Source organism: Protopterus annectens, chromosome 1.part2 (assembly GCF_019279795.1).
Source record: "Protopterus annectens isolate FY-2018-M chromosome 1.part2, PAN1.0, whole genome shotgun sequence".
Taxonomy (NCBI): Eukaryota; Metazoa; Chordata; order Ceratodontiformes; family Protopteridae; genus Protopterus; species Protopterus annectens.
In genome coordinates, this window is record NC_056727.1 from 862,028,196 (window position 1) to 862,052,033 (window position 23,838).

Genomic DNA, 23,838 nt, shown 5'->3' on the forward strand with positions numbered 1-23,838 from the left:
TAAATATAAATTTCTTAAGTAAATGTTTTATAAATACATACTTCCATCCTAAAAAATTCCATTTTAGGGAAAATAAAACATAACATTGTGTGTAGATCTATAAGTTCATAGGTTCATAGATTACTACTAGGCTGACTGCCCTTGTAAGCCATTTTAAGTCTAGCCAATTATTCCATGTGAGAATCAAATCCAAGAGTGGAACAGAAAGTAATGTCAAGGGGATGGAAGAGGGATGGAAGAGAGAGCAAAGCAAAGAAGTACAAACAATTAAATAATAGCATAAAATATCAAATTCACAACTTTCTTAAAGTGTTTTATCTGTGCCAGTTGATCAGGTTTTTCCCTGATTGTTTATACAACACATCGTAGTGTTTGGTAAAATCTGTACATGACTGGGTTAAAAGTTATCCTGGAATGCTAATAACATATATTTTTTCTCAGATGTTAACTAGATAAATGATCTATTCATCACGGAGGAAAATATATGTGGAAACTTTAGCATAACCAATAAACAAGCATGTTTTTAAGGGAGGGGGGCAGAGGATTGGAGAAAACCCCAAGTAGAAATAGGGCAAACATGCACACTCCACAAAAACTGTAACTAGAAAGATCAGGACCAATGACTGTGGAAGTGTAAAGCAGAGTGTTACCATTAAGCCATCCTGCTGCCCAGTTGCTAGACCATATGGGCTTGAAAGCAGCACATGTGGCAAGTATAGCTTGAATGTATCCTTGAGCCTTATAATAATGGTGGTTGCAGTCATCTTTGCAAGGCATGGTGTTGTAGAGGTTTTGTTTCTTTGACATAGATGAGAAGCACAGACCTGGAGATGACAGAATATCATGCGCTGTCAGATTGTCAAGATGAGGGTGCCAAGTTTAGTCTGAAGAATGTGTTTAGTTTCTAGGTTACAGCATGACATAGCAGTTGATGTACTTGATAAATTGTTGTCGTCCATTCACAGTGAGAATTCATGTTCAGAAAGTGAGTCACAGTAATTATTGTTTATAGAGGATATGTGTCTTGATCTCAAACATTTCTTAGAGTCTACCAAGTTTTTCCTCATGTCAACTCTTGCGAGGAGAAGTAGGCATATGCATGAAAATGTAATTCAGGGCATTCAGAAACTGTCTCCCTGTATGGGGGTACATGATGGCTTGTTGATGTCACTTTCTGTTTTGGGGGTTTATATGTGTGTGTGTGTGTGTGTGTGTGTGGTTCACTGAGAATCACTTGTTAAGTTCGCTGTTGGTGAGTTCTGCCTCAGCTTATTGTGGTGGACTCATTTGGATTTCTGGCTTCTCTTGTATAAACAGTCCATCCATCCATCCTTACTCTCTTTTTATTTTTTCACATGGTATTGGAGTATCACATTAACAGTAAGAATTATCTAAATGATTTACCTTCAGTAAAACAGAAGCCACAAGGACTGTCAAGTTTGCATTGATCCCAAGAGGTTTAATTAATGCTATTGTAGTGAAACATGAAGCGAAAGATTACTCCTTCAAGGATGCTACCATGAATCTGGCATCAAGTGAAGGAAAATAAGAATGTTTTGTTTCCTTAGATGAGAAAATATAGTAGTAAAGTATGTGGTTAATATTTTAAGATATGGGGATAGTCCAACTAGAAGAGTTGAAAAATGAAAAGTGATCATGAGCAATTCAAAATCTCAGGTATGTTAAGTGGGATGATTTTACTGGAATGTGCGAGAGGTGAATCACAGGTGAAATGTTTATTTTATTTATTGACATTTGATTATCGAGAAAGTCTGACTGGATAGGAGGCCATATTCATTGGAGGCCCAGAGAGAAAAGCTCCAAATTATTGCAAAACATTTTAAATACAATAATATTGCAGTCTTTAAAAATAATACAAAGACAATAACAGTTTAAATAATTGTACCAAATTAGACATAATGTGAAGACATTGTTTAAGAATAGATGCAAGTTGTATGACCATGATTTAATATAGAAATTTTAGCCAGTTTATAGAGAAATTAAAGGTAAGTTAGTATAATACAAACAGGAATTGCAACAAAGTGAGAGAAAAGCAGGCTTGTGATGTATTTAGAGAAAGCCAGGGGAGAGAAATTGATAGTAGTTAGGAAGTGAGGGAAGAAAGGAGAGTAAGGAGATGTAAGGTATGAAGAGGTATTTGTTCACATGTAGGGATATTATTTATCCTGATGTTGAGCAAGAACAGAGACAGTTTTTGGCTAGGAAGCCTTTCAGAATGGTTTTGAAGGATGCGATGGAGGGTATGGACCTGATAGATAGAGATAAGGCAATGTCCTTCCATATCACTGTTGCAATATTCCTCACCTTAGGGATATCCCACCAAGGATGGCCCAATGCTTTCAGCTATTATAGGCGCCTTACACCACACATATGCTCCCCATGCATGACGTAGGACATAAAGGTGACATACGTATGCAAGCTCTCAGAATGTCTTTGCTGCTAGTCCGAATGCCTTTATCGAATGTCAGTTTGAACATCCTTCTGCTTTGCTGCTTACCAAGCCATTTTTCAGATAAGCACCCCATTTGGGTTTCTTCTCTTAGTTTTCTTAGTGTTTGTTATTGTGTTCATGTCATCCAGAAAAGAAAAGTGTCAGGGTAGGAGGCAGTATGGGAAACAGTGTCTGTTATGTTTTGGTGCTTCCCACAATCTTATGCAGTGTTCTGTCTGCCAGGTATTTGTGCCTAAGACCCAACATAGTTGCTTCTCCTCTTTGTCTGTATACCTGGAGATCTGTTGTTTTTTGGCTCAGGGTGCTAAGGCAGAATCCTCCCATCCCAGGGGCCATCCATCTGCCAAGAAAAAGGCCAGAAAATTCAGGCCCAATTCTACTGCTGTCCGGTCTCCCCCACCCCCCCCCCCGACATCTCTCCAGAGGCTGTTGTCCTTGGAAGCTTTTCAAAAGTCTGACGGTGAGGGGGAATCTTGGCTGATAATATCTGAGGGACCAAGGGGGATTCTTCAGATTTTAATGAAGGAAGAGATTTCTACAACTATTATAGAATCACATCAGGGGACTGACTGTCCGAAGGTGTTTCAAGTGGGTATCCCACAAAAGAAAAAATAAAAGACAAAGCATATTTCCCCTATTGTGGAGGACCCCAACATGAATTACAGGATTTCACTCAAGTTTGTTTAATGCTTTGATGGCCTTGAAGAAACTTCAGGTGGGGTCTCTGTTCGTGACCCCCCCCCCCCGGTCTTTCAGTCCAGTCAAGATGCCTAGGGAATTGGATTCCTTGGATGAGGATCTGGACACAGAGGAAGAATCCTTTGTTTATTCTTCCCAAATCCCTTCCACCTTGGACTATAGTTCTGAGGAGGAGGATTCCTTAAGTCCAGACTTCCCTTTGGAAGAGCTGTCCTTTGGGGATACCATTGCCCACATGATGGACTATTTTAAGTGGGATTGTTCCCAGGTATCTGATATTCAAAATGAGCTCCTGCAGATGGAGTCTCCCAAATTGTTGCTGTTCTTCCTGTTCTGGCTGCCCTTTTAGATACCTTTTCTGCAGCTTCTGTAGCCCCTGATTGTCAGCCTCCTCCACCAAAAAAGCCAGGTTCTCCAGGGTGCCTAAGTGTACAAATGTCTTTATAAATGCCCTTCTGCTGACCCTTTTGTAGCGTCAGACTCTTCTGGCAAACCATCCAAGTTGTTTCCCTCCACCATGCTGCTGCCTTTTGATAAAGAAAGTTTGGGTAAGAAAGCTTACACTGCTGCCACCTTGTTCTTTCACATTAGCTACCATACTCAATGACATGGTATGATTTGGCTGTTCTCTCTCAGGTTTCTAAGGTGATTTCTGACCTTCTTGACTCTGAAGGGAAGGTGTTGGCCCTCTACCTGCTGTGCTCCTCTTTGTGAGTTGTTTGCCATTCGGTCAAATTCAGCTATGATGCAGCTGATGCCTCTTTCAGGGCTGCTGCCTTTGGTTCAGTTATCAGGTGTTATTCTTGGCTTCATCTTCAGGCGTTTCCTGATGACATGAAGGCTACATTTTTGGATGCTCCTTTGGATAGCAGAAATCTTTTTGGTTCTGCTGCTGCTGACCCTTTTAAGCCCCTCTAGGACAAGGGCAAAGCTTTACAGGAGCTGAAGCATATTTTGTTTCTCCTATTCCTAAGTTTCAGAGGAGCGATCCTTCCAAATTCTGCCTTTGTTCATAGGCAATCTCGCCCTCAGATATTTGCATAGGTTGCAGCACAGGGGCATGTTTATTTAGTTATAGATACTGCATATTTATATTTTAACAAGCATAACTCTCAACTGAATCGGGGACAAATCTCATCAGAATTAGGGACAAATCCAGAAATGATTGGGGACAATCGGGGGATACATTTTAAAATATGAGTACTACTAACGTGAACAATGAGAGAATAAGAGATTGTGAATTAATATGCATTTTTTGAAGTAAAAGAAATCGACACTTTTAACTATTGTCATTACTTAAGTATAATTCGCCACCTTTTCTCCTTTTACAAGGAATTGAGGGCCAAAATTAAAATTTGAGTCAAAGTCAAGTATGAAGATAAATATGTTTGTATGTCTGTTTAATCTATATATATATATATATATATATATATATACATATATATATATATAAAATATACATATATATGTGTGTGTCTATATATATATGTATGTATGTATGTATATATATATATATATATATATATATATATATATATATATACACACACACACACACACACATATATATATATATATATATATATATATATATATATATATATATATATGTGTGTGTGTGTATATGAAATAATATATATGTAAGTGTATTTGTATGTGGTGTTGCATAGATGTTTTAGGCTGTCCCTGATCTTGTGGACTGTGTCTGATGTTGCCTTGCACTTTATGTTCCTTGTACATGTTCCTTGTACATTTTTAGGAAATCATCGAATATTACAATATGTAAATAATGGCAGACATTTGAATTTTAGATTTGTATATCCGAGTTTGTATTAGTGAGGATTATCCTTTATAGAGTTTGTATTAGTGAGGATTACAGTTTGTAAATAATGGCAGACATTTGAGTTTTAGAGTTATCTTTCAGAAACAAAGCTTGGCAATGTAAAGCAACTTTCTAAATATATAAGGGTGGTATTTGTTTCTGATTTTGGTATTCTGTTCCTCATTATTCTTTCTCCTTTTCTGAGCAGTGAAGTTGAGATGTGTGTGTGTGTGTGTGTGTGTGTGTGTGTGTGTGTGTGTGTGCATGTGTGCAGTGGGTTTTGTCATGCACTGTATTTTGACAGTAGTGAGCTCAGAAGATACATTACTGTGAGGCAGGTTTGCATTTGTTCAATCACTTGATCACTGTTTTACTTCTGAGTTTTCTGTGTGCATGCATATGTGTATGTGTGTATGTAAAATATATGTATGTATGTGTAGGGGACATGGATGCTCTCAACTGTCCACTTTTTGCAGAATGCCTCCAATTTTGCATCATATTTTCATATTTGGTCTGCTTCTCAAAATGCCTGCGTTTTTTTTCTTTCCTGACAAATCTGTGAAAACTTCAGTTACTAAATAATGACAGCTAAGCCATAAAGGAGAACTCTGGACTGCAGTAGTGTGTTTGCATACTGCTTAAGATGTTAAGGCAGTAACATAGTTTGACAGCTGTACACTAATGTCCTGACATTCTGAACCTTATCCAAACACTACTTTATGGAAAGAAGCATCAGACCACAAAAAAAAAAAAAAAAAAACAAAAAAACCAAGATTTAAAAAGAAATCACTATACAATGCTAATCAGACTATCATATCAAAGGCTAATATAAAACATTTCTACATCAGCCCAGTTTTGTTGAACTATGCTGATTCTGCCATTTTCTTTATAAAAGTTTTGATTTTCTGGTAAACCACTGAGGATTACAGATAGTCGGTAGTGTCAGGCATTAGAGCGTCATACTTACTTTCATTCAGAAAATACATATAGATGCAAAACCCTTGTTCTAGTAACTTAAAAGGTCCATGGTGTGCTATTTCCCTTATAATTATACACACTTAAAATTCAGAAAATGTATGTGGATGCAAAACCTGTTGTTCTGTTAGCTTTTAATGTCCCATATTTTGCCTCTTATTATTTGCCCTGTCTCTAATAAACTATTTGATTTTCTGATAAATCGCTGAGGATTTCAATCGGTCAATAATGATAGGCAGTACTGTTTCATACTTCTTGATATTCAGAAAATGCATGTCGATGAAACAACCATAGTTGCTCTAACTTTTTAACTAGATAAAAAGTAATGACTGTTATATCTGCATATTGACATCTGCCTTTTTAACTGCTACTCCATTGTCATTGACAGACACTTGAGTGTAAGATTTAATAACATTAGGAAAAAGCATGATAAAGCAAAGTCTGTTCTGACATTTTAACTTTATAAGGGCACACACAGAACTGTATTGCAGAACTGTATCTCGACTCACTTTGGCCCCTGATTTTGGTCCTTTGTTTCCCATTATTTTTTAACTTTCTACTTTATTCTTGAACTAAGAGGTTGAGAGGTATGGAGGTGCAATGCATTGCACACTGTATTCTTGATGGCAATAAAATGAGCAGATACATTCCTTTGTGACAGCTATTCATGTATACATTCATTTCATCTCACTCACAGTTCTGAGGTATACAGTCATAGTTGTACAAGTGGCTCAAATTGATGGATGTGGGGAGTTGTAAGTGATGAAAATGACTTTGTGTGCCAGAGGGGAATTGCAATTAATTTAAAAGTAGGAAGCTGGCCATCTTTTTTTTTTTTTTTTCATCCCAGACATCAGCATTCTACACAATAAATGAATGTGGCAGTCTGGGCAGATTGAGTGTGATAGCACCTGATCATTGGCAGAGTGGAGCAGCAAGTAGAGTTGTGATTCCACAGTGCTTGGTTTTATTGGTTGAGCTTCCGGCTGAGATTCCTTCTGTATGTAGTTGGCCTTTGCTTTCTGTCTTTGTGTAGGTTTTATCTAGGTGTTCTGGTTTCCCCAGATGCTCAACTTTATAATATATGCCTCTAGACATTTGCACTTTTGCTTTCATTACACACTTAACACCAGAGAGGTACACAGATCGTAACTATTTTTAAGGTAAGAAGGTTGGCACTATTTCCAGATAGGATTTATAGATCTTTGCAAGCATTTGGCCTCTTAGTTTTTTGGGAATTACTGTTTTGTTAGCTTTCAACATGTAGTTTTAGGCACAGCTTTGTTTTCCTTGAAAGAAAAAAATAAGATTGGATTACTTTCCTTATTCATGGTTTTTATTCAGGACATCAACACATCAAAATAAAAAAAAAAAAATTGTGATGCACTTCAGAACATCTAAAACTCCCAGACCCTTAACCTTGTTCACTTAATTCTTTCACATATATTACGGTGGAGTCTTGGCCAGTTAAGATGCATTAAAAGATTGGAGAAAAGGGTAAAACATAAGACTCCATGTGGGAAAAAAAGAAAGAAAGAATCTCTCTGGATGGTGTAAAGTCAAGTTGGAGGGAAAAACAGGGGGAAGACACTTGGGTAGTACAGGTAGAACTGTTCTACAATGGGGGGCACAGAGTCCTTTGGTTAAGGCACCATCACCATTTCACCTTTGGCTTGTCTTGTTGTTTGCAGTCAAACATTTGAGGTAAATATAGTCAATAAAGTGGCCGTAAAGAGAGGGTACTGAAGTAGTCAGTGGATGAAAATGGATAACCCCATCTCTTGTTTGGTCACAGGTAATAGAGACCCACCCCATTCCAGTTAGCTCCACCCATTCAATTGCATCCTGTACTCCTTACTCTGAAGTTACCACCCACCACTGCTTTAAAGTATGCAGAGACATTTGCAGTATAATCAGTAACTGATTGTAATACCAGTGATGTTAATATAAGAAAATACTCTCTTTTTCACAATTGAAGTTTGTCTAAAATTTATAATGTATGAAGATAAAGGGTAGATGGAAGCAGTATAAGGTTGTGATCTAGGGTTGTTAAGCAGAAATTAACTATCATAGGTTCATAGGTTCATAGGTTCATACTAGGCTATCTGCCCAAGGGCATTTATAAGCCTAGCCCATAGTTATGTGGCTTTCGCCACCCCTTTAGTTTGAATAAAAACTATGCCTATCATTTTGCTGTGCCTCTGTCAAGCAGTGACGCTGAAGTAATCCCTGGGGTATATCTGCAATCTCCCATCCATTGGTCAAGATTCCTCTTGAACAAGACCAGAGAGGTGCTCTGCCTCACATGTACCGGGATTTTGTTCCACAGCATAGGAGTCTCTGGGTGATGAATCTGTCCCTCCAGCACGCTCTATTTATAACCGTGTCAAGGTTTAAGTCTCCTGTGGTTCTGAGGGATCTAGATTTTTGAGGTGAAGCATATTCATCAAATCTGGGTTTGACATGGCCTTATATGTCAGGCACAGGTCACCTCTGAGCAAGCGGTATGAGACTGAATAGAGCTGGAGTTCTTTCAGTCGGGCAGCATAAGACATATTTTTGAGACCCTTTATCCTTTTGGTGAGGAACTTTTGGGGCCTTTCAAGCTGCAGCAGGTGTCTGGTCAGATACATTCCAAACGGGCCATTGTACTCAATCATAGGTCTAATAAGTGATGAGTACAGGGGGACGATGACCTCCCTTGATCTAGATGTGAATCCCTTCATGATCAGGTGGGTGATATAGAAGGTTTTCCTAACTACTTTAGCAACATGAGTGTCAAACGAAAGGCTACTGTCAACCTGGGTCCCCAGATCTCTGATGACTTTTTCTGTGCTCAGTGGATTGCCACCTATATGGTAGCTAGGGGTAGCCTTGTTTTTCCCAAAGGGTATGACTATGCATTTTTTGGCGCTTAACTTCAGGCCATGGCTCTGGCACCAGTTATCCATTTCTGTGAGGCCCTTCTGGAGGATATCTGTGTCAGATGTGTTTTCGACTATGGCCCAGTTTGCAGTCATCTGCAAACTTTGTCAGCCATAACCCTCCTGTGTTTGCTTGTACTTCAGAAAAGTAGATGCCGAACAAGAGTGGACCCAGGACTGAGCCCTGTGGGACACCACTTGTGACAGGCTTTGAGTCTGACATGGCTCCAGCAACTCTGACCCTGTGGGTTCTGTCACTTAGCCAGTTTGCAACCCATCTTGTGATGTATGGGTTTACATTCAAGCTGATGAGTTTTTCGATGATACCTGAGTGGGGTATTGTGTCAAGGCCTTTGCCAGGTCGAGGTAGGCTGTATGGACTGCCTTTCCTCATCAATGGCCTTGGTGACTGTCTCAAAAAGTCAACCAAGTTTAAGAGGCAGGATCTGCCTTTGACAAAGCCAAACTGAGTTGGATCCAAAGTCTGCAAGTTCCCTATGTCTTTATTTATGAGTTCCATTATGATCCTCTCCATGGCTTTGCAGATAAGGCTTGTCAAGCTAATGGGGCGGTAATTTCCAGGGTCTGTGGAGGCACCGCCTTATGAAGTGGGACCACAGTCGCGCCACATCCTGAGGTGAGGCTAAGATTAAACAGCTGTCCTAACTGTGGGTTTAATTCCTCATTGAGTTCATGAAGCACACAGCCGGGACACCATCCGTCCCATGGATGCTGTGTTTTTGCCTTAGTGAGGGCAGTTCTCACCTGGGCGTTGGAGATGTTTGGGGGCTACAATCCTCTGGAATAGATATCTCTCCTTTGCGAGGGAGGGGAGAAGTTTGCACTGAACCTGTCAGCCAGTATGTTGGCAATGTGTGTAGGTTCAGTAATTTTCACATCATTTTGAACTAATTCTGAGCATATCTGGGAGTTTCCTCCTAGGTTTCTAACATAGCTAAAGAAGGCCTTATGATTCTCTTTAGAGCCCTTGGCGATTTTTCTCTCAAAATTTGCCTTGGATGATTTTATGAGAGCTCTTAGTTTTTTACTTATAATGATCAAAGGTGTCTTACCTTTCAAGGATTTTGCTCTATCTTGTAGTAGCTTCCTCCTTTTGTTGTAGAGCTTGTTTATGGCTGGGGTCCACCAGACTGGACGCTTGCCTTTGGTACAGAGAGTCTTAGTTTTGTTTGGGATTGCCTGATCCATGCAGTCCTGTAGGTGCTGGTAGAAGGCATTTGTAAGTGATTCAGCGGTTTGAGTAATGTTTACCACTGGCTCAGGGGCCTTAAAGGAGACCACACTAGTTTTTAGAAGTGTGAAATCGGCTTTTGAGAAGTTTTTCACTGTGGTCTTTTTGTTTCAGGTGGGGCGGGATGAGGACCTCCAGCGAGATTAGTTTATGATCTGATCTCACCAGTGAGGGGTATACTTCGGTGTTGAACATTTTGATCCCATGTTCGTGATGATGAGATCAAGTATGTTTTCTCCTCTTGTGGGGATGGTGACTAGTTGTTCCATGGCATTTGAGTTTATGAACTCCAGGAATCTTTGGGTTAGAGTGTTCGGGCTTGAGTAGTGTTCCCAGTCTATATTAGGGTAGTTAAAGTCACCTAGTATGATGGTGTTTGGAGATACATTTATCCCTCCAATGTTTTCAGGAAGGCCATGTGAGGTTCCTGAGTTTGAGAGGGTGGCCTGTAACATGCTACAAATTGCAGAGCAGTCTTGCCTATGGTTAATTGCACCTGGATGGTCTCCGATGCATCATGCACCAACCTTGAGGTGTGGGTGTCCTTTATGAATATGGACACCCCTCCTTTCTTGGTGTTGTCCGGATTTTGGGGCGGAACGCATGATATGAGGTGAAACCTGTTAGTGCTGGGGTGCTCTCAGGAGCCTTGAACCAGGTTTCTGTCACAGCACAGACATCGATGTTCTCCATATTGAGAAGGGCCTCGCATCTTGAGATTGAGACTTCTGGCATTGAGCAGCATTACCCTTAGTTTTTTCCTTTTGGTGTTCTAGGGTGGTAGGTTTAGAATTTGAGCCTTGCCTAAAAAGGCACTATGGGGGTGGCAAGAGCCTTTGCCAATATCCGGAAGCCCAGGGTGACAGGTGCAAGCCGCAGCGTGGCTTGTCCAGCATGTCATCCCAGGCAGACAGACATTGGATCCCCTTTGAATGACACCAGAATTTAAGCCAATTATTAAAGCTGATCATCTTATCACTGTATTGTGGTGTGAACTAGGTTATGGTGTTTCCTAAATCATGTAAAATTATAGTTTTCTAGCATTTCAGATGAGCTGTCCCATGAAGCTGCAGAGCATTAGGTGGTCTTTTTTGTTAACCAGCAGAGCTTTGCAGTTGCAGATAAACTGTCTACAAGCACATTATTCAGGAAATGAGTGATCCATGAACATTAAGGTATCTGTATGAGGGAACATTAAAAGTAGTACTTAAAGAGGAAATAAACACTTCAGTGTAAATAAATGAAGTCTGATGCATTGAAAGGACATGAGCAAATGCATTCCTAGAAACGGCAATCTTTTCAGAATAAATCACAACTATGCAGAATCTGTTCATTTAATGATAGCAAAGTACCTTTTCTAAAGGCTAAAAATCAATTAACTGAGAGTATGTAAGCTGTTCTTCACATGTTGGAGGGATGTTGAGATGTTTCAAGAATCAACGGTGGGGCTGCTGGATGTAACACAGGCTCTTACATGCATTTTCGGCATGATTAAACCTACCTCTAGAATGGCTTGTGGGTGTAGCTGTCTGTATGGGGTCTCTCTCTCTCTCTCTCTATATATATATATATATATATATATATATATATATATATATATATATATATATACAGAGAGTTGACATTCCTTTTTGGAAAATGTATATACGTAGTTTTGTGTGTGGTTGACATGAATTAAAAGATGTTGGAGTTAAAAATTAGTATGTACTGTGTTATTTTTTTTTCCAATTTTTTTTATTGAAAGAAAAAGTCTGGGGAAATGTGATATAAGTCAAAACAGAGACAAGAGGCTGCAACTGTATGAGACCAGCCTGCCATACATTAATGTCTACATGTAATTTGCACATTGGAAGTCTATATTAAAAAATACATTGAATATGAGAAAGTTATAGCATCTTATCAGAATGACTTCCTTATCAGTGATTTTTATGGAATGTTAATGGCATTCCAGGTATGGAAAAGATGCATAGAGTATTAAATTACATTAAGAAGTCAAGGGTGCAAATACAATGTTAGCAGAAGTACCTAGATTTAAATTAACGTGAATTTCACTTAGAAATGATTTCAGAGTGATTATTCAGCAAATTGTTAGGAATAAAAGGAAAGGGGTTAATGACAGTGATTGTGAAGGGAGTTCCAATAATGATAGAGGAGGAAGAAAGACAACTTTGGCAGATTTGTGGTAGTAGTAGGTTATTGGCAGGAAACTAAGATTATGTTGGCATGTATTTGTATTCCACCTAAAACTACTATTAAAGAACTTAAGTAAATGATGGGAAAGGTACGTAATCAGTTTCCAGCAGGGGATATTATTCACGTGTGGAGACTGGAACTTGATATGCAGTGGTGATGTATCAGGGGACCTAGAAGGGAAAATTAACAAAAGTATATGAAAATATTTTGGATGTAAGATGTAAAATTACTAGCAGGAACCCAAACAGACTTGACATATTATTCCCCAAGCTACAATAACTTTCTTATACTAGACAGAAATTATGATCTGATGTTGTCAATTTTCAATCATCCTCAACATATGGGACTCTGATCTGACTTGGTCATTATTTTAGCTCATGGAAGCCTACAAAATCTCAAGCTCCTCCCTAACCATAATGCTCTAGTCTCTATTCCCCTTAGATCTCGTTTGCTGCTTTTCCCTTTCAGACATAGTTGCTTACTGCTCTCAAGTCTCATCTTATTGAGCGAGATAAATCCATTTGAAAAAGTTCAGTTTTTATATTATTGTGTTTTTCTGTAATATTGTTCCTGTTACTGTAGCTACAATTTCTCTGTCCTTTTCTAGGTACTGTTTTTTGGTATGTTTTTTTCCTCCCTACCGTCTACATTAAACTAAACTAACTAAAACTATCGGGTCTATATTAGAAGAACAAAAAGACTAAACTTCGAACGGCCTAAAGGCCGAAAATGCCAGACCTCGAACTCACTCTTGTGGGGGGCTGCACCCCACCACTTCCTGCTAAGTATATACCAACCCCGAGATCGCACTACAGTGAGGAAAGGGCAAATATTCTGATATTCACTGTACTGCGATCTCACAAAAAGCACTTCGAGGTCCGTCATTTTCAGCCTTTAGGCTGTTCGATGTTTAGTCTTTTCATTCTTCTAATATAGACCCAAAACTATCTAATCTGCCTTTATATTTATTTTTATATCTCTATAGTGTGTGTGCATGCAAGTCTGTGAGTGACTTGTCTGTAAGCTTCAGTTACTTCCTCGTTTTACAGGTATTTCTCTGCAGGAAAATGTCTGAGAAAGGATTTAAAAAGTGCACTAAATGTGGACACAAGATGCCCTTTTCAAATGGGCATTCCTTGTGTGTGTACTGCTTGGGGCCCGAACATCTGAACAAGCAGTGTGACATCTGTGAAGCTTTCAATCCTAGGACTTTCACAGAAAGAAAAAAATAAGTTGATTTTGAAAGGGATATTATCATTGGCTTTCTTCCAGGCCAGCTCTGGGGTCCAACGTTCAACTTCATCTAAGCCGAGGCACTATACAAAAAGGTCCAGGTCAGCTGAGGCTCCATCCTCCTCAGAACTGAAGAGAAAAGTGCCTGTGTTGGATGCAGCTTCACCAATGCCTCATAAATCTTCAGATCCAACAAAAATGGTATCCTCAGATTCTAAGAGGAAGACGATTTCGGATCCAAAGTCCTCAGATCAGAAAGCCCTTCCTCGGACTGTCTACTCACCATCATTGGATCCAGTACTGTCTGGGGTGCCCTATCCCTTTCTGGACAGGCACTCTAGACCTTCTTCTATCTTGTCCTTTCACTCTTCCAAAAGTCTTACTGAGGCAGATGTGGCAAGGACGGTGAGGGAACTGGTCACAGAACAACTTCAGAAGAGTACCCTTATAGGTCCTACCCCATCAGACCAGGAACTTCCACCAGCATCTGTTCCTCCTCTGACTTGACATGTGGGATTAAAGTTATCAGATCCAAGTGCTCTGAGCCCATCTGTTTTGGATCCGAAGAGACTGGTGCCTTCATATCCGACAATGACTATGAGTTCATCAGCTCCGACTTTTTCAGATCTGGATGGCTGTCGGAGCTGACACTTCCATGTCAGATCTGAGGCAGGTTCATTCGACTCCAAGATTCATGCCTTCTCTCCCTCTCAGAGCTTCAGTCTTGATTGTTTGGCTCTGGCTTCCACCCAAGGAGGAAGCCAGAGCCAAACAATCAAGACTGAAGCTCCAAGAGGGAGAGAAGGCGAGAACCTTGGAGCTTCATTCTTGATTGTTTGTCTCTGGCTTCCACCTTGGGTGGACAGCCTACAGATAGGGGGGAGCTGGTAGACCAGAGACTTCCTCTCTCTGCTCCATTGGTCTCCTCCTCCTGTGGAGGTCAGCCTTTGAAGTGGTGAAGAGGATATTCTCTGTACCTACAGATCAGGTGGGTGCTTTCCTCTCAGTTCCACCCTTGACCACCCGACTGACTTTGTCACGTGATCCTCACCACTCTACACCACTGAGACCGCCAGCCTAGAGCTTCCACTCTACCCAGGCTATGATTCTTACCTCTTCCAATACTTTCCTGAACCATCCCACTGAGGAAGTCCCTAGGAAGAGACAGTATAAGAGGGACACACCCCAAGAGTTTCTCACCACAGATACTGACTTTGATGAGAGAGAGAAGTCTCCCATATCACCACCTTTGGAGACCTCCTTGAACTCCTAAAACAAAAAGGTGGCTGGTCTGTCCACAACCCATCTCCCGAAGAGTTGGTATATCTGGAAGCTTTCAGGACTGGCCTGTCTAACTCCGGGATAACCCCAGCTACCAATGAGCTGGTAGCTTTAATTTGGAAGGCTTGGAAGGAAAGTGACTTGAATGAACCCATCCCCAAGAGACCAGATAAAATTATGGGACCCCCAGTAGAAAGGCAGTATTGGAGTAAAGGCATATCAGTTGATGCCATGGTTGTGGTGGCGACCACCAAAAAGGAACTTGCTGAAGAGAGTTTGTCTGTCCACTCACCCCAAATAGGGAATCTTGAATGATACAGGTTTGGGAAGTGAGTTTATGCTTCAGCGAACGTTGCCATACATTCGCTGAATTATCTAGCCCACTTCATGACATTGCAAAGGGACCTGCTGAATGAACTTTCCAACTCGTTAACAATGACCACTACTGAAAGGGCCCAAGTATATGTGTCCCCTCAGTTGACTAACTTGCAATCAATTGTGAACTTGTCCATGAGTCTCATTTCCAATGCAACAGAAGGTGCCTCATGAGTGGTGGGTTCAGGCATATCCATGAGAAGACATGGCTGGATGCACCTGTGTGATTTTGCGGAGGCTTTCAAGTCTTCTTTTGTCAATGCTTCATTTGATGGATCTACACTTTTTGGATCCACGGTGAAAGAAACACTCTCCAGGTGTGAAAAAGATGGAAAGACCTTGTCTGCCATTGAAGTACATTTTTTGACCCCCCCCCCAACAAACTTTTCAAGGAATCCATGGGGAGGCCACAAAATGTGGTTCAAAAAATCTCAAGGTCCATTCCAAGGCGCACGTGGAACTGGTTCTTTCAGAGGCAGAGGGGAAAATGATAATGGCAGAAGATGCCCTTGTGGCAGAGGAGGTCAGCAGAATACAAGGTCAACAGATACTTTCTTAAAAGGCCCTGTGATGATGTGAGGTATTCCCATCTGTGCCAGGGAGAATAGGGCAGTGCATGTGTAACATATGCCAGCATGGCTAGCTGGAGTTTTGTAGGGAATTTGACTATCATGCTAATTTGTGCTTGTAATAAAAATGTAGCAACGGTGTTATCAGAACTGATTAAATGTACATGTTTAAGCAGAGAATTCGAGAAGGGAACAGTAGAAGTTTCTGAAAATTTTCTATAGCTTCTAGATACTGGAATGGATCTTGGCAGAGCTCTGAGTGTGTATAGGTTCATAGGTTGGTACTAGGCTATCTGCCCGAAGGCATATATTAGCCCAGCCACATTGTGCGGTATTCACCGCCCCTTTAGTAGTTCACTAGACCCTTGTACTAGCAGCTAGCACCCTTGGCCCCCATCTAATAGTGCTGTTGGTGTGATTCCCGGTGTGAACTTTCTGTTACCCATCAACTCATCAAGGTTCCTCTTGAAGAGTGATAGTAAGGGGCTCTGTCTTATGTAGATCGGGACCCTGTTCCATAGTAAGGGAAGTCTCTGTGAAAGGAATCTATCCCTCCAGCATGTTCTATTCATTGTTGTGTTGAGGTTTATATCCCTAGAGTGTGTAGCTCGAGTAGATCTGGTTTTGCTAAGATGGAGCATGTTCAACAATTCTGGGTTGGACATGGCTCTGTACGTTAGACAGAGATCGCCTCTGAGAAAGTGGTATGCAACAGAGAACAGTCTTAGCTTTTTCAATCGTGCTGCATAGGGCAACTGTTTGAGGCCAGTAATCCTCTTGGTTAGGTACCTTTGTGGTCTCTCCAGCTGCTGGAGATGTCTAGCCAGGTACATTCCAATTGGTGCATTGTACTCAATAATGGGTCTGATGAGGGAAGAGTAGAGGGACACCATTACATCCTTAGATCTTGATGCAAACCCTTTCGGGATCAGATGGGTCACATAGAAGGATTTTGTAACCACTTTGGCAACATGGTTATCAAAGGAAAGCTGACTGTCTACTTGGGTCCCTAGATCCCTTAATTATTCTTCAGATTTCAGGGGATTACCTCCTATGTTGTAATTTGTGGGTACTCTGTTTTTTCCAAAGGGGAATTACTACACATTTTTTTGCATTTAGCTTGAGACCATGGCTTTGACACCATGCATCAGTCTCATTTAGGCCCTTCTGGAAGATCTCCATGTCGGCCGGAGATTCTATTATAGCACCCAGTTTGCAGTCGTCCGCAAACTTAGTCAGCCACAGCCCTTCCGTGCTTGCCTGTACTTCTGAGAAGTATATGCCAAACAGGAGGGGCCCCAGGACAGAGCCCTGAGGCACACTACTCATTACTGGTCTGGATTCGGACATAGATCCTGCTACTCTTACTTTATGGGATCTGTCTGAGAGCCAGTTTGCGATCCATCTTGTGATATAAGGGTTTATGCCCAGGCTGGTGAGCTTATCAATAATACCTGAATGGGGAATGGTGTCAAATGCTTTAGCAAGGTCAAGGTAAGCCATGTGTACCTCCTTTCCCTTATCTATAGCCTGAGTAACTGTCTCAAAGAAATCCACCAGGTTCAGGAGGCATGATCTGCCCCTTGACGAAGCCAAACTGTGTGGGGTCCAGCGACTGGAGGTTCCCAACCTCTCCATTTATGAGTTCCATAATGATTTGCTCCATAGCCTTACAGATCAGACTGGTCAGGCTTATTGGTCGGTTGTTCCCAGGGTCAGTTGTGGCCCCACCCTTGTGTAGCGGGACCACCATTGTCGTGCGCCATTCTATGGGCACATATCCTGTGGAGAGGCTGAGACTGAACAGGGTATTAAGATGCGGGGTTAATTCCTTTTGGAGCTCGCGTATGACACAGCCTGGGACACCATCTGGTCCCATGGAGGCAGTGTTTTTAGCTGTAGATAGAGCCTTGCTAACCAACGTATCAGTAATAATTGGACTTACACAATCCCCTGGAATTGGTATTGTACCAAATGTGATGTCATTTTATAACCAGCACTGAGAGGATGGAACTTTCACAGCAGTTTGTTTTGTTGTTTTCTTTAGAACATGATATAAAAGATCTATGTCAGTTATCACAATCAGTTGAGTTCAGTTAAGTTGGTTAGAAGCTCATCACTTTACCTTGTGGAAGTAAGCATCTCAACATCCTGTCTTGTCTTGCTGTATTAATTAAGTTAGCTAGGGAACAGATATTCTTTAGACAGTAAGGAAATACAGTGAGATTAGTCAAGTGTTGTTTTACTGCATCTGTGTGAATCTGTCCAAATGTTATTTTTATTTCTCCTGTGATTGAAACTCTTGTGTTTATTGTACTTCGATATTTAGTATTCTCATGTTTTCTACTTTATTATTTATTATTAAATATTTTATACCTTTCATTGAGGTTGATCTTTCAGAGAATATTTTTAATGTCTAGAGAGTACTTGTTCGATTCTCAGCTAGAGCGTCTTCTGTGTGGAGACATGCGTAAATGGGCGTACCTTCGTTGAAGGTTGTGCGTCAGGGCCGGCAACTCGGCACGTAAAAGTCTGCCAATCATTAGTGGACCGGAGTTCTGCTGTGGTGACCCCTAACTGGGAAAAGCCGAAAGACACAAACAAATTATTGGATACCCTTGTAGGAGCCTGAGAGTGGTTGACAGGTGCCAGCATGTAGTCTGGACAGAAGGGGTACAGCTAGTAAATCTGTGCCAGCCTTTCCCAGGAGACTGTGTGTGTGTGTGTGTGTGTGTGTGTGTGTGTGTGTGTGTGTGTGTGTGTGTGTGTGTGTGTGAATTATCCAAGTGTGGGTGTGTCAGCTACTTGAAACTGGGACACAGTGCTCCAAAGTGAGTCTTGTTTGGGATTTGGAGAGACATAGGGTCCAGTCCCAGGTCTGGAAAGTGTTCCATGTGTGCTCTTGGGGGAAAATTGTGCTTGATGCAGAGAGAGATGCATCTGAAAAATACTGTGTAAATCCATTCCTGTTCATAGTGACCATCTCTCACTAGTGATAGTGGTGAGAATTGAGGCTGATAGATTACTGGCCTGGGGTAGAGAGGCCATCACAGGCCCTTTCAACACTCCTGAAAGGAAACCCAATTGTATTCCTCTGGAGGCAGTTGGGGTCAACTTTCCCTGCACCAAACAGCCTGGCTAAATATAACAAATGACACATGGGTGCAGAAAATTATTACCAGAAGATATACATTACCCTCTTTCCTTCTGCCCTCATTGATAACAAAGCTCCCTGATGTTCCACCTAATCAGGGGGAGCTAGAAACTCAACACATTTAGCAGTTGCTCACAAAAAGAGTCATCCAAGTGGTCTCACCAGACCAAATAGGATCTGGAACTTACTCAAGGTTCTTTTTGGTTCCAAAAAAGCCAGGGGATTGAAGTCCAGTTTTGGATCTCAGTATGCCAAACAAGTCAGTCATGCACACCAAGATCCAGATGGTCATGTGGTCACAGTACAGTCCATGCTACTGTTTCTGGGAAAGGATGTTTGGATATGCTCTATAGACCTCCAGAATGCATACGATCACATAAAGATGAACAGACTGTCCAGGAGGTACTTATGATTTTGAGTGGGTGCCAGTCACTATCAATTCAGAACACTGCCCTTTGGTCTCACCACAGCCCCCAGGGTGTTTACCAGATGCATGGCAGTGGTAGCAGCACATCTAAGGTTGCGGAAAATCTGGGTGTTCCCATATTTGGACAACTGGCTTATCACCGTCCCAACCAGGCATCAGCTGGGACAAACAAGAAACCAGGTATTAACAACTTGCTTAATTCTTGGAATCACTGAAAATCACAACAGATCATACTTCAACCCACCCAGAAGCTGGAATTCATAGGTGCAATCTTCGACATGCAATCCATGATTGCGTCCCTTCCATTTTCATGAGTACAGACTATCAGAAACCAAGTCAGAAGAATCCTCTGCAGTACTAAGATTTCAGCCAGAATGGATCTGCAGGCTCTAGGTTTGATATCTGCAGCCATAACCCTAGTTCCCTTGCAAGTTATCACATGAGACTTTTAAAATGGATGCTGCAAACATACAGTGGCCCTTCCTCAGTCATCCTATGACCAGAAAGATAAGAGTGACCCAAATATGCAAAAGTTACCTGTCATGGTGGAAGCAGTCAAGTCAGCCCCAACAAGGTCGCCCGTTCATACTTCCTCACCCCAAGGCCATAGTGACCACAGACGCTTCTCAGATTGGGTGGGGGAGACATTATCTGGGGAAGACAGTCCAAGGCCATTGGTCCCCAGAAGAAGCCAGTCTGCATATCAGTGTTCTAGAAATGAGAGTGGTACTTCTTGTGTTGCAAAACTCCAAGACTGTGTCCCTCTTGGGACAATTGCAATTCAAACAGACAGTATGTCAGTAGTTTGTTACATCAACAAGCAAGTAGGAACCAGATCTTATCCCATGTGTCGAGAAGCTCTCAGAATGTGGCAATGGATAATAGCCTCCAATCACTTTCTGGTGGCACTGCACATTCAGGGGAAGTCCAGTGTGATAACAGACAAACTCAACAGGTCCACCTGTTACCTCTGAGTATTCCTTCAACCACAAGGTGGTGGAAGTGATTTTCCATCAGTGGGGTCAGTCTTGCTGTGATCCCTGTGCATCGCTCCTAAACAACAAGTGCAGCAGCTTCTCTGCCCTAGTTCCCCTGACGGGGAGTCACCAAAGGATGCTCTCTCCATGATTGGCCCCTTGGTCTGTTATATGCGTATTGCCCAACTCCCTTGATCCCCAGATTTCTACACAAAGCAGCCAGACTGAAGAGCAGAATCATCCTCATTGCACCATATTGACCTTGACACGTGTGGTTCCCCTTTCTGTGGCCTCATTTATTGTCTCCACCTTGGATTCTGGATCTGAATCAACACCTTCTTTCCCATCCAACAGGACTGATTCACCTAGACATTTTTAACATCAGACTTGGTTTCTGCAATTCTGCTCATGGCCAAGCAACTTATGCTTTCTTCCCCAGTCCATTCCATTCTGTTGTTCCATAAACCATCTACAAGAAAATTGTACAAAAGCAAATGGAAATGATTTGTTTATTGGGAGGAGCGGAATCACATAGATTCTTTTACAGCTCCTGTGGAGCAGAATGACATGGATTCTTTTACAGCTCCTGTGCATGCGGTCCTTGAATTTCTATCAGTGTTGTTTAATAAAGGAGCAAGTTCATCTATGTTAAAGTTCAGCTAGCAACAATTTTAAATTTCCATGTGGGATTCCAAAATTCGTCTTTGGCTTCCTCAAAAATGTGTAAAGTATTTTTAAATGGTACTCTCTTGCTCAGACCTCCCTTTAAAGACCCTGCCCCCCATGGGATTTAAGTCTAGTACTGCAAGCTCTTACTCAGTCTCCTTTTGAACCTGCAGTCAAATGTGATTTAAAATTTCTGTCTTGGAAGACAGCTTTTGTGGCTGCTATAATTTTGGCCAGAAAAACCTCAGAACTTCAAGCATTATCCTTGAAACCTCCTTACTTAGACTAGACAGAAATGTTTCAGATCATGCCCCAGTAAAGATGAAGATGCAGTGTAATCACATAAGTATGAGATGCTGGTGGCTTCCTACTTACCTGTTAAAAAGAGTGGCATTTAAGGAACCAGCAGTGGGAAGAATTTAAGAGTTGTTAGGGAAGATACAGATTTCTTCAGAAGGGATAGTACAGGAATGAATGGTGTGAAACTGAAATTTAAAAGTCTGGTAGAAATGAGAGAGAAAGAAATGGGAGAGAAGTAATAGGAATTATTTAGCATGATTATCAAAGGTTAAAGTACTACAGATGAAGGGGAATCTTATGAAACACAACGGGGAGGATTGTCAAGTATTAAAGGGAAAATAAGGGAGTATTTGGATAATATCCATGAGTTTAGAAAGGTTGCTATTAAGCATTTTTTATAACAATCGCAAAAAACAGCTATCACAATCACTTAGTCAACAGAAAACAGAAAGGGATGTTGCAAAACGTAGGGAGCCTATGACTAGAAAAGATGATCAAGGACCCTATAGAGGTATTAGATATTTTCTGGAAATTCTTTGAAGGTCTGTATAGAGCTGAGGAATGGAAAATGAAGAAAAGACACAATGCACATAGTTTGGTCAGACTAAAATATGCCAAGGTAGAGGATTAATAGTAAAGATGGAGGGGGTGAGATGAAAATGGTGATGTGTAATCCATCAACAGGGAAGTCTCCAGGAACAGATGGTATTCCTTTGGAAGTTTCAACATTAGGAGAGGCAAAGTGATAAATATCTGGAAGGATTTGTTTAATAATATTTTAAGAGGAGGGCTGTTATTAGCATCTTTGAAGAAAGCTGTAGTGGCTGTATTATTCAAAGAGTGCAAAGACCCTTTAAATCCAACTTCATATAGACCAGATTTAATTTTAAACAAGATAAAAAAAATGCATTTATGCCAATGCCGACACTATCTAACTGAATGGTTAAGGTATTGCCAAAACTAATAGATATCACTCAGTGTTGATTTGTGGAGGGGAGGTAAACATTTGACAACATTAACAGAACAATGATGTTTCAAAGAAAAGCAAAGTGCAAGAAGACCTCATTATTTTTGGTGGGTCTAGATGCAGTGAAGGCATTCATTAGAGTTAGTGAGGTTTATATGAGTATGGTAATGACAAGATTTGCGAATGCGGTTAATTTGGAAGATATATGAAGGGTCAAAGGCAAGAATCACAGTGGGAGCGGGGTTCATTTCTGTCACTTTTACTTAGAACTGTTGGAAAGAAAATTAAATTCAAATGTATAACTGGTATGGTACCAAAGAAAAATTAAGCTTATTTGCAGATTATATTATTTTGTATTTGATAAATCATGGAAAAATATTTCAGAGTTTTGGAATATTTTGAGTCAGTTTCAAGTTTTTTTTTCAGGAATTAAATAACTCAGATAAAACAAAGACTAGAGCAGCAAACTATGTTCCCACACATTATTTAAGTTAACAATACCCATGTTTATATGAACATAAGATAGAGCATTTAGGTGATTGAAATAAAAATAATTCTGATATAGCAACTAAGGATAAGCCAGCAGAGACTAAACAAAAGACAATGCCAAAACTGAGAAGTTGGAAGCTCTTGACTATGGATATGAATACTAAGTTACAAGCAGTGAAATATTTGTAATCCCTTTATATTGTGTACAGGTCAGGCATATTTTTCTCAACAGCTGTGGACCATAAATAATACATAACTGAAGGAATTGATTTCAGAGGGAAACAGGGCAACAATTAAATGGGATAAGTTGTGTGTCCCCACAGAACAAGGAGGTTTGGGATTACCAGATCTGAATGGATACTTTAGAGTTGCACAGTTAATACTTGCATACATATTACAAACAGAATACTACAAATCAAAGTGTGTTTTATATCTCAAAAAAGACTTCAAACTGTCTCAAAATGTTCCACAACCCTGCCCTTTTCTGTTTTTGTTGGGTACAAAATAATATTATCTGCAAACAAGGACGACTTTTTTGATTCTTATAACAGTTATATCTTGAATTTCTGAGTCTGTTATTTTCTTTGCCAATGGTTGTCAACATAAAGCAATTAACAAAGGGAAAAGAGGACACCCCTACCTGGATCCTCTGTTCAGACACAACTTGTCAGAGAGGTACCCTCCCACTTAAAATGTTGCCTTCAGTCCCTCATATATCTTCCTAATTAACCTTATTATTGTATCAAGGACTGCAAATGCTTCCATTACCCTTCTCATAAAATCCCAGCTTACTCTGTTGAATGCTTTCTCTGCATCAAGAACCAACAAAAACAATGGTATTTTTTTCATTCTGCTTCTCTCTGGATCATAATTGTTCTATTAAGGTTGTGAAATGTTTGTCTCCCCTTTAGAAAAAAACATATTTGATCTATAGCTATTGATTTTGGCAACATCTTTGCTTTTTAGCTATTAATTGCCATAAACACTTTATAATCATGGTTTAAAATTGAAATGGGCCTATATGAAGCTGGACCTGATGGGTCTTTGCTGTCTTTGGATATT

The 23,838-nt window shown here is 40.6% G+C and overlaps 1 protein-coding gene across 1 annotated transcript in view; it reads left to right on the forward strand.

The window, feature by feature from the left end:
- LOC122792417 overlaps positions 1-23,838 on the forward strand; it is a 175,350-nt gene that overhangs the window by 47,139 nt on the left and 104,373 nt on the right. The gene's annotated exons all lie outside the window — the stretch shown is intronic.